At 40.8% G+C, this 11,269-nt stretch overlaps 1 protein-coding gene across 2 annotated transcripts in view; it reads left to right on the forward strand.

The window, feature by feature from the left end:
* The first annotated feature begins 1,480 nt into the window (after window positions 1-1,480).
* TBCE (tubulin folding cofactor E) overlaps window positions 1,481-11,269 on the forward strand; it is a 90,572-nt gene continuing 80,783 nt past the window's right edge. The window contains exon 1 of one of the 2 annotated variants that reach the window (XM_010860095.1): window positions 1,481-1,557. The gene's annotated coding sequence lies outside the window, so the exon portion shown is untranslated. Of the gene's footprint in view, window positions 1,569-11,269 lie in introns of both variants that reach the window. The other variant, XM_010860096.1, reaches the window with a different exon arrangement.

Genomic DNA, 11,269 nt, shown 5'->3' on the forward strand with positions numbered 1-11,269 from the left:
TTCATGCATTGGAGAAGGAAATGGCAACCCACTCCAGTATTCTTGCCTGGAGAATCCCAGGGACGGGGGAGCCTGGTGGGCTGCCGTCTATGGGGTCGCACAGAGTCGGACACGACTGAAGAGACTTAGCAGCAGCAGCAGCAGGTATCCTCCAACCTTCATGAGTGCAGGAGGCTTAATCAAAATAAACAGTGATAAAGCCTATCTGATAAAGCCATCTGTGTCAAACCTGTAGTCTAACAAAATTTATTAAGTCGCTGAAATAAGGAAAACCACACACCAGAGGAATTGGAGGAGTTTAACTCAAAAAAAAAGGGGGGGGGGACAGGAAAAAGCGGACATAGCATAGAATTTGGTGGAGTGTAGATAAGAATTAAGCTCAGGCTTGAGCTATGAAGTTGACTCCAGGGTCATGTGTTCTCAAAAACTATTAATATAAAGTTAAATGTGGAATGTTACATTTGAAAATACCTTATTTGAAGCAGTATGCCTGGGTTGGCAAAGTGTCAGAATGATCCCCAGGACTCAGCTCTGCCAGGCAGATATACGATATTCCATGATTACTGATATGATTTCACACAACAAAGCTTCTGGAAGTTTGTTTTTGGAACATGGTTTCTTAGCCTATGTCCTTTCATTAATCAACAAAAGCAGTTTTTACAGCTTCATAAGGGGCATCTCTATGTGTTGAAATTCTGTTTAATTTTGACATTCAGCTTGAAGGCTAGCCCCCTGAAGTGTTATTCAGTTTCTCTTTGGTTGGAATAAAGGCCTTTTAAAAGCAATAACTATACTATGGACATGATACGCTTTAATCATGTACCAGACTCCGCGACGGGGAAACTTTTATTTATCCGTCATCTCATTTGATCTTCCGGAGCAGGCAATGGCACCACACTCCAGTACTCTTGCCTGGAAAATCCCATGGCTGGAGGAGCCTGGTGGGCTGCCGTCCATGGGGTCGCACAGAGTCGGACACGACTGAAGAGACTTAGCAGCAGCAGCAGCATTTGATCTTCACAACTCTTGAGATATGAGAAAACTGTTAGAAATTAACATGTCTATGGAATTTCCTTTTTCTATTACTGCGTTTACTTTCATTCTGCCTTACGATTCAGCCCGTTAAATTTTTTTCCCCTAGCGTTTGAGGCATCAACACTAGTTTCTTTTCTATGACCACCTCAGACTTCCTATATGGTAAATTCCCCACGAACATGGAACTGAATCTCATACGGGACTTGTAACTCGCTTCCGTGATAACTAGTAAACTGGAAAGAGCGCGATCCTTCTTTCCGTTATCCCAAGTTTAGGGGGCATCGCGGGGTCAGCCCAGGGGCCGAGTGTTTGGCTGGCTTTGGGCGGGCTGACCACACCTCCGGCTACCCAGACTCTTGAGCTGATTTTCAGCACTGAGATTCAGCTGCCGCAGCTCCCGTCCCCGGGGGCGGGACTTCCTGTCTTCCTAAAGGAGCACTTCCGACCAGAGCCGGAAGCTGCCTCGGGGCAAAGCGCGTGCCAGGGGCTGTCGCTCAGATCACCCTGGCTGGCTGCAGGCAGGTGAGCTTGGGGTGAGTCTGGGTAGCGGAGGAAGCATGCAATGCTAGCTGGCTCGTGACCCGTGCAACCGTGCAGGGCTCTCGGTCTTTTTCCCCTTTCTTAGAAACTTCCAAGATTGCCGGGCGTGGTCTGCTTCTTGAGGCTTTGACCGAATCCATCTGCACTTAAGTCTTTGACCGAATCCCCTTGCATTTGCGGGGGCGGGCGGGGTCTCCGGCCTGGCTGCGGGCGAGCGGGGCACACTGCATTGCACTTCACGGAAAAGCCTGTTGACTTGTCACTTGGAAATAGGTGAAAATGGTACAGGCGACCCACGACTTGGTGTCAGGTTAGAGAACCAACTCTGACCTTTTAAATGCTTTAACATTTATGATGTAGGAGAACTAATGTTAAGTGGGTGGAGAACGTATTTACAAGTTTTACCTACTGTTCACTGCTGACAAGAGGACTCTTCTAGGTTGTGGATGGATCCAGATGAGGGTGTGGTATCCCTGTCCCTAAAGAAACTACAGTCCCGTTGTGAAAACAGGACTCACAAATGCCAAACTGTTACAGAAAGAGTAGACAGATTAAGAGTACAGACTTCTCTTGTCTCGCGTTAATATAGCCATGAGGACTGTTTGTTATTTGTCTCAGCTTTTTTCAGCTTTTTTAGTTTTAACCTTTGTGTATACTTTTATAATAAAATAGCATATTGCTGGGTATTTTTTTTTTAATCTAAGTGGACAGTCTGTGCCTTTTGACTGGCAGCCTTACTGTACTTATATTCAAAGTCATTTCTGAGGTATCTGTTCAAGCCACAACCTTTTGAGTCATCCTTGACTCATCTCTTTCTCACACACATTTAACCTATCAGCAGCAAATCCAAGAACTCAGCCTTCAGAATCTATCCAGAGGCCCAAGCCCTTCTTACCACCTCCCCTTATCGAAATTGCAGCTATCTTTCACCTGGATTCCTGCAGTAGACACCTAACCAATCTGCTTTTTCTTATTTCAGCCTTTCCATCACATCTAGTGATTCTTCTTAAAAAAAAAAAAAAAAAAAATCAGATTATCTCCCTCTCACAAAAGTCTCCATGGACTTCCCATTTCACTCAGATTGAAAGCCAGATTCTTTAGAACGACCCTCAAGGTGCTTTCTGATCCTGCCCTTGCTATATCTCTGATCTAATCTCCAGCTCCTCTCCCCCTTTATTCGGGTGCCTCAGGCACATCCTAACCTCAGGATATTCACACTTGGAATTCCTTTGTCTGAATGTCCACAGGGCTTAATCCCTTACCTCCTTCATATATTTTTTTTAACTTTACCTTTTCAGTGAGGACTTCCCTGGCATAGCCTTCCCTTACATTTCTATTGTACCCATCCTCCTCCTGCATATCACCATATGACCCGCTGTGGGATTGGTTCATTTCTCTGGCTCAGCAATGTTTACCCCACAACCATAGAAGCTTATGTATGAGAGCTGGTATTTTTCTGTATTTTGTTTACAGCTGTATCCCTAGTGCTTAAAACAATACCTGGCTTTTAGTGGGCTCTTTATAATTGTTGAAAAACCTTTTTTTGCCATTTTATAATTTGTACTCTCTGCCCTTTTTCTTTCTCTTTCCTTGCCTTTTTTTGAATTGAGGTTTTATCTTCTCTTTTTCCTTCTACTTGTTTGAAGATACATTATTCTATATACTTTATTTCTGTTCTTACAGTGGTTAATTTTAATTTTATTGTGGTTTAAAATTAATGTAGTTAATTTTAATTTTACTGTGCATAATTGAAACTGATCGGAAAGCTTTGCAAAACTGTATTGTTTTTACCTGTAAGTTACTGGTTTTTTAACAGGCTTCCTGGATCAGCTCAGTATTTATTTTTGTAAGATGTAAATATTCAATAAAACTAGTAGTTGTTACTATTTTCTGGTGGTCTTTATTTTTTCCTTTTTGGTTTATTACAAAGTAAATTTGTCATATACATTAATAAAATATTTACTGTATACTTAGCACTCAAAGTTTTGTTTTTAAATATACAATACTTTTCCTCCCTTATGTTTTTGCTCTGAAATGTGCAAAAGAGTCCACTAGAAAATATGGTAGATATTATTATGAAATGAATATTGCCCAGAAAGCAGGTAGAGACTACCAGAAAGGGAATTTTAACAGTTTGCTGGTTATTAGGAGCAGATGGAATGAATTTGTGGAAGAGTTATATGGGAAGATTTGGTAGTATTTGAAAGTATGTGGAGAAAAGGCACAACCTGGTTCATTCATTTTATTAGTTCTGTTTCATATAGTTGTATAGCTGTGTCATAAAAATTGTAGGTTTGGTGTGGATTTAAGTCATTGGTGTTTGAGAGAGAAAACATGTCTGCAGCCTCTTCAGAAACCTAAAGCTTTTGGAGGCACTACTTAAAATGATGTGAGACAATTCAGTGTGTGAGGGCCAAGGAATACTGTGAGGATGTAGCAGAACTTTGACATGGTCTTTGCCATCAGGTATGATGTGCATAGAGGACAGCAGGACATTATGCTAAGTGAAGTAAGCTGGTCACCAAAAGATAACTGTATGCTTTGACTTTTCTGACATATTTAGAGTAGGCAAGTTAATAGAAATGGAAGGTGGGAGCTGGGGAGAGGAGGTTATGGGAGTTGTTTAATGGATATAGATTTTCAATTTTGCAAGACAAAAAAATTTTGGTGATTGCACAGCAGTGGGTGAATGTATATAATGTACTGAACTGTGCACTTAAAAATGGTTAAAGTAATAAATTTTATGGTATGTTTATTTTACAACAATTAAATTTCTTTTTAAAAAGGACCACAGGTGGGTTTCTTTAAAATTGGGCTGTTAAAACTCAGAAGTTGTTACATTTTAGGTGGTCCTTTTTGCCCATACTATTCAAAGGTGTTGTATTCCCACTTTCTATAGTTTCCCATCCTGAATCTCCAATCAGTGAAACCCTATCAGGTTTCACAACCTGGAAAGCTTGTTCTCAATTTCTGCTGCAGATTTCCATCAGCTTAATCAGAATGGTTTCCACATAGAGTCTGTCTCACTCTTAACCCTCCTGTTTCTTCACAGTTACTGAATTTGACCCTTACATTACTAATTCTAGGTCTTAATTGTTTACTGTTAGTTATCTCTCCTAATTAAACTCTTAAGTTCCTTACAAGAGACTCTCTTCTACTTATAATCTTGGTGACAGAAAGGTTAATGAGTGTCAGAATTCATAGCTTGTAAGTGCCTGAACCAGGATTACTACCTGGAGCGCCTGAATCTCAGTGCAGCATGTTTGCTATTGATGTTGTTTTCTACTTTATAAGTATCAGTGTGTGAATGATACTTCAGACCTCATGCTAAATTATTTTAATACAATTTGGAACAAATAGCAGGAAAGATACAGCAAATACATTTAGAAAGATAACAATACGTATTGAAAAGCTTTTTTCTAAAATTAATTCACAAAATGCCAGTGTTCTCACTGTTTCTGTTGGGCATCAAACATCATTTTGGATCCCTTGGTGGCTAAACAAGGTAGGAGATGTGGTAACTGAATCAGTACCTACGGGTGGAAGAGGCTCACTGGAATTAGACTTCCCCATGTCAACTACCATTATTCTTTTTTTTAATTAAATTATTGTATATAAGAGTTTAGTTGATTTACAGTGTTGTATTAGTTTCAGGCATATAGCACCTGATTCAGTTATACATCTGTCCTTTTTCAGATTCTTCTTTCTCTCTCCCTCTTCCTTTCCCCTCTGGTAACCATAAGTTTATTTTCAGAGTCTGGAGTTCTGTTTTTGTTTTGTAAATAAGTTCATTTGTATCATTTTATTTTTAGATTCCACACAGGATATAGGATATAGTATTTCTGTCTGACTTAGTTCACTTAGTTTGATGATACATAGGTTCATCCATGTTGCTGCAAGTGGCATTGTTTCATCCTTTTTATGGCTGAAGAATACTCCGTTGCCTGTATGTACCACATCTCATTTATCCATTCCTCTGTCAGTGGTCATTTAGGTTGCTTCCGTGTCTTTTAACTATAGTGGTTGGATGGCATCACCAGCTTAACGGCCATGACTTATAGCAAGCTCTGAGAGTTGGTGATGAACAGGGAAGCCGGAATGCTGCAGTCCACGGGGTCACAAAGAGTTGGACACAACTGAGCAACTGAACTGAAATAGTGCTGTTATGAACACTGTATGCATATATCTTTTCAAATGATAGTTTTTTCCATATACATGGGCTTCCCAGGAGTCTCAGTGGTGAAAAATCTGCCTGCCAGTGCAGGAGACGCAGGAGACGCACGTTCAGTCCCTGGATCAGGAAAGACCCCTGGAGGAGGAAATGACAACCCATTCCAGTATTCTTGCTTGGGAAATCTCATGGACAGAGGAGCCTGGTGGGCTACAGTCCATACGGTCGCAAAGAGTGAGATGCAACTGAGGACAGCCAGATACATTCCAGGAGTGGCATTGCTTGATCATACGATAGGCTTATTTTTAGTTTTTTAAAGGAAACTCCATACTGTTCTCTATAATTGTACCAATTTACATTCCCAACAACAGTGTCGGGAGGTTCCCTTTTCTCCACACTCTCTAGCATTTACTGTTTGTAGACTTTAAAAATATATATTTATGTATGTATTTTTGGCTGTGCTGAGTCTTTGTTGCTGCCTGTGGGCTTTCTCCGGTTGCCGTGCATGGACCTCATTGTGGTGGCTTTTCTTGTTGCAGAGCATGGCCTCTAGGGGGTGTGGGCTTCATGCCATGCAGCACGTGGGCTTAGTAGTTGTGCCACATGGACTTAGGTGCTCTGCGGCATGTGGGATCTTCCCAGACCAGGGATCAAACCCATGTCACCTGCATTGACAGGCCCATTCTTAACCACGGGACCACCTGGGAAGTCCCTGTTTATAGACTCTTTGATGGCCATGCTGATAGCTGTGAGTTGATTTGCATTTCTCTAATAATTAGAGACGTTGAGCCTCTTTTCATGTGCTTTTTGGCCATATGTGTGTCTTTGGAGAAATGTCTATTTAGATCTGCCAATTTTTTGATTGGACTCTTTTTTTTTTAATACATAAAGCTACATGAACTGTTTATATATTTTGGAGATTAATCCCTTGTCAGTTGTCTCATTTGCAAATATTTTCTCCCATTTTGTGGGTTGTCTTTTCGTTTTGTTTATGATTTCTTTTGCTCTGCAAAAGCTGTTTTTTTATTTTGGCTCTGCTGAATCTTTGTTGCTGAACGGGCTTCTCTCCAGTTGGGGTGCACAGGCTTCTCACTGTGTGGTCTCTGTTGTTGGGGTGTGCTGGCTCAGTCGCTGTGTTGCATGGACTGAGTTGCACTGCAGCATGTGGGTTTTCCTGGACGGAGGATCAAACGCTGCATTGGCAGGTGGGTTCTTCACCTGAGCCATCAGGGAGACCTCTGTTACTGGACTTTCTGTCCGGGTCTGTGGTTCTCTATTGCTGTTTTTATGCCAGTGCCATCCGTACTCTTTTAATTGCTATAGCATTTTCTACAGTCAGGGAGCCTGATTCTTCCACCTTTGTTTTTCTTTCTCAGAATCATTTTAGCTATTACTGGTCTTTTGTGTTTCCATACAGATTTCAAAAATTTTTGTTCTAGTTCTGTGAAAGATGCCATTGGTAATTTGATGGCGATTGCATTGAGTGTGAAGATTGCCTTGGGTAGTATAGTCATTTCAACTGAATTGATTCTTCAATCCAAGAACATGGTATATTTTTCTGTGTCATCTTCAATTTTTTCTTTTTCTCCCACCGCCCCCACCCCCACCACCTTCAGTTCCTTTCATCATCATCATATAGTTTTCAGAGTACAGGTTTTTTGCCTCCTTTAGTAGTTTTATTCCTAGGTATTTTATTCTTTTGATGTCGTGATAAATAGGATTATTTCCTTAATTTCTCTTTCACTAGTGTATAGAATGCAACAGACTTTTGTGTATTAATTTAGATTTCTTTGTATGTTCGTTTGTGTTTTTTGGATGTGCTGCACAGCAGATGTGATCGTAGCTTCCTCAACCAGGGATTAAGCCCATGCCCCTGGCAGTGGAAGCATGGAGTCGTGACCACTGGACTGCCAGAGAAGCCCTTCTGTGAATAAATTTCGTATCCTGCAACTTTACCAAGTGCATTAATTAGCTCAGTAGTTTTCTGGTAGCATCTTTATGATTTCATATGTATGATAAGAATTGGACACGACTGAGCAAATGAACTAAACTGATGTCATCTACAGTTACAGTTTTACTTCTTTTCCAATTTGGGCTCCTTTTATTTATTTACTTTTTCTTCTCTGATTGCTGTGGCTAGGACTTCAAAAGTATGTTGAATAAAAGCGGAAAGAGTGGATATCCTTGTCTTGTTCCTGATCTTAGAGGAAAGGCTTTCTGCTTTTCACCATTGACAATGATGTTAGTCATGGGCTTGTCATATATGACTTTTATTATGTGGAGATAAGTTCCCTCTATGTCCACTTTCTGAAGAGTTTTTATCATGAATGAATAAGTTGAATTTTATTACAAGCATTTTCTCTGTTGAGATTATCATATGGTTTTTGTTCTTCAATTTGTTAATGTGGTGTATCACCCTGATTGTTTTGCAGATATTGAAAAGTGCTTCATCCCAGGAATAAATCTCACTTAATAATCTAGTGTATGATCTATTTAATGCATTGTTGGGTTCAGTTTGCTGGTATTTTGTTGAGGATTTTTGCATCTATGTTCATCAGTGATACAGGCTTCTAATTTTCTTTTTTTGTGTGGTATCTTTGTCTGGTTTTTGCATCAGTGGTGGTGGCCTAATATAATGAATTTGGGGGTATTCCTTCCTCTGCAAGCTTTTGTAAGAGTTTCAAAAGGATTGGTATTCAGTTCAGTCCAGTCGCTCAGTTGTGTCTGACTCTTCGCGACCCAGTGAGCTGCAGCACGCCAGGCCTCCCTGGCCAACACCAACTCCCGGAGCCCACCCAAACTCATGTCCATTGAGTCAGTGATGCCATCCAACCATCTCATCCTCTATCGTCCCCTTCTCCTGCCCTCAATCTTTCCCAGCAACAGGGTCTTTTCCAATGAGTCAGCTCTTCACGTCAGATGGCCAAAATATTGCAGTTTCAGCTTCAACATCAGACCTTCCAATAATCACCCAGGACTGATCTCCTTTAGGATGGACTGGTTGGATCTCCTTGCAGTCCAAGGGACTCTCAAGAGTCTTCTCCAACACCACAGTTCAAAAGCATCAATTCTTCAACACTCAGCTTTCCCTATAGTCCAACTCTCACATCCATACATGACTATTGGAAAAACCATATCCTTGACTACACGAACCTTTGTTGGCAAAGTAAGATCTTTGCTTTTTAATAAAAAAAAGTAAAATCTTTGCTTTTTGCTGCCTAGGTTGGTCATAACTTCCCTTCCAAGGAGTAAGCATCTTTTAATTTCATGGCTGCAGTCACCATCTGCAGTGATTTTGAAGCCCAGAAAAATAAAGTCTGTCACTGTTTCCACTGTTTCCCTATCTATTTGCCATGAAGTGATGGACCGGATGCCTTGATTGTAGTTTTCTGAATGTTGAGCTTTAAGCCAACCTTTTCACTCCCCTCTTTCACTTTCATCAAGAGGCTTTTTAGTTCCTCTTCACTTTCTGCCATAAGGGTGGTGTCATCTGCATATCTGAGGTTACTGATATTTCTCCTGGCAATCTTGATTCCAGCTTGTGCTTCTTCCAGCACAGTGTTTCTCATGATGTACTCTGCATAGAAGTTAAATAAGCAGGGTGACAATATACAGCCTTGATATACTTCTTTTCCTATTTGTAACCAGTCTGTTCCATGTCCAGTTCTAACTGTTGCTTCCTGACCTGCATACAGGTTTTTCAAGAGTCAGGTCTGGTGGTCTGGTATTCTCATCTCTCTCAGAATTTTCCATAGTTTATTGTGATCCACACAGTCAAAGGCTTTGGCATAGTCAATAAAGCAGAAATAGATGTTTTTCTGGAACTCTCTTGCTTTTCCCATGATGCAGCGAATGTTGGCAATTTGATCTCTGGTTCCTCTGCCTTTTCTAAAACCAGCTTGAACATCAGGAAGTTCACGGTTCACATATTACTGAAGCCTGGCTTGGAGAATTTTGAGCATTACTTTACTAGCGTGTGAGATGAGTGCAATTGTGCGGTAGTTTGAGCATTCTTTGACATTGCCTTTCTTTGGGATTGGAATGAAAACTGACCTTTTCCAGTCCTGTGTCCACTTGCATGTTGAGTGCAGCACTTTCACAGCATCATCTTTCAGGGTTTGAAAGAGGTCAACTGGAATTCCATCACCTCCACTAGCTTTGTTTGTAGTGATGCTTCCTAAGGCCCACTGGACTTCACACTCCAGGATGTGTGGCTCTAGGTGAGTGATCACACCATCGTGATTATCTGGGTCATGAAGATCTTTTTTGTACAGTTCTTCTGTGTATTCTTGCCACCTCTTCTTAATATCTTCTCCTTCTGTCAGGTCCATACGATTTCTGTCCTTTATTGAGCCCATCTTTGCATGAAATGGTCCCTTGGTATCTCTTATTTTCTTGAAGAGATCTCTAGTCTTTCCCATTCTGTTGTTTTCCTGTATTTCTTTGCATTGATCGCTGAGGAAGGCTTTCTTATCTCTCCTTGCTATTCTTGAAACTCTGCATTCAGATGCTTGTATCTTTCTTTTTCTCCTTTGCTTTTCGCTTCTCTTCTTTTCACAGCTATTTGTAAGGCCTCCCCAGACAGCCATTTTGCTTTTTTGCATTTCTTTTTCCTGTGGATGGTCTTGATCCCTGTCTCCTGTACAATATTACAAACCTCATTCCATAGTTCATCAGGCACTCTGTCTATCAGATCTAATCCATTAAATCTATTTCTCACTTCCACTGTATAATCATAAGGGATTTGATTTAGGTTATACCTGAATGGTTTGGTGGTTTCCCCCACTTTCCTCAATTTAGGTCTGAATTTGGCAATAAAGAGTTCATGATCTGAGCCACAGTCAGGTCCCGTCTTGTTTTTACTGAGTGTATAGAGCTTCTCCATCTTTGGCTGCAAAGAATATAATCAATATGATTTCAGTGTTGGCCATCTGGTGATGTCCATGTGTAAAGTCTTCTTTTTTGTTGTTGGAAGAGGGTGTTTGCTATGACCAGTGTGTTCTCTTGGCAAAACTCTATTAATGTTTGCCCTGCTTCATTCCGTACTCCAAGGCCAAATTTGCCTGTTACTCCAGGTGTTTCCTGACTTTCTTTTTTTACTTTTGCATTCCAGTCCCCTATAATGAAAAGGACATCTTTTTTGGGTGTTAGTTCTAAAAGGTCTTGTAGGTCTTCATAGAACTGTCCAACTTCAGCTTCTTCAGCTTTCCTGGTGGGGCATAGGCTTGGATTACCATGATATTGAATGGTTTGCCTTGGAAACGAACAGAGATCATTCTGTCGTTTTTGAGATTGCATCCAAGTACTGCATTTCAGATTCTTTTGTTGACCATGATGGCTACTCCATTTCTTCTAAGGGATTCTTGCCCACAGTAGTAGACATAATGGTCATCTGACTTAAATTCACCCATTCCAGCCCATTTTAGTTCGCTGATTCCTAGAATGTTGACGTTTACTCTCCTGTTTGACCACTTCCAATTTGCCTTGATTCATGGACCTGACATTCCAGGTTCCTATGCAATA

This window comes from Bison bison, unplaced genomic scaffold (assembly GCF_000754665.1).
Source record: "Bison bison bison isolate TAMUID 2011002044 unplaced genomic scaffold, Bison_UMD1.0 scf7180017864462, whole genome shotgun sequence".
Lineage (NCBI taxonomy): Eukaryota > Metazoa > Chordata > Mammalia > Artiodactyla > Bovidae > Bison > Bison bison.